The 372-nt window shown below is 69.9% G+C and overlaps 1 protein-coding gene across 1 annotated transcript in view; it reads right to left on the bottom strand.

The window, feature by feature from the left end:
• The window catches only part of LOC113409370 (NEDD4-like E3 ubiquitin-protein ligase WWP2), an 84,772-nt gene that overhangs the window by 12,264 nt on the left and 72,136 nt on the right, over positions 1-372 (bottom strand). The window lies entirely within an intron of this gene.

Here is a 372-nt window from a genome sequence, read left to right as displayed (position 1 = left end):
GTTGGGGTGTGACAGACACGAGGACACCAGGGAGCCGGGGGGGGGGGGAAGGGAGGGAGGAAGAAGAGTTAGCACCAAGCCAAGCACCCAGGCAGAGGCAGGCTGGGGCCAGCAGCGACACAGACTCCTTCTCTGGCCGAACGCTGCACCATGAGGCTTTCCTCAGACCCCCAGGGGCACAGGCAGAGCCCCCCCCCATTCCGCAGCCCCAGGGGCACAGGCAGAGTCCCCCCCATTCCCCAGCCCCAGGGGCACAGACAGAGTCCCCCCCATTCCCCAGGGGCGCAGGCAGAGCCCTCCCCATTCCCCAGGGGCACAGGCAGAGTCCCCCCCCATTCCGCAGCCCCAGGGGCACAGGCAGAGCCCCCCCCC

This window comes from Terrapene carolina, unplaced genomic scaffold (genome assembly GCF_002925995.2).
Source record: "Terrapene carolina triunguis isolate 2854851 unplaced genomic scaffold, T_m_triunguis-2.0 Scaffold32862, whole genome shotgun sequence".
Lineage (NCBI taxonomy): Eukaryota > Metazoa > Chordata > Testudines > Emydidae > Terrapene > Terrapene triunguis.
Note: the sequence above shows the minus strand (reverse complement) of the source record. Positions and strands in the feature narration are given on the sequence as shown.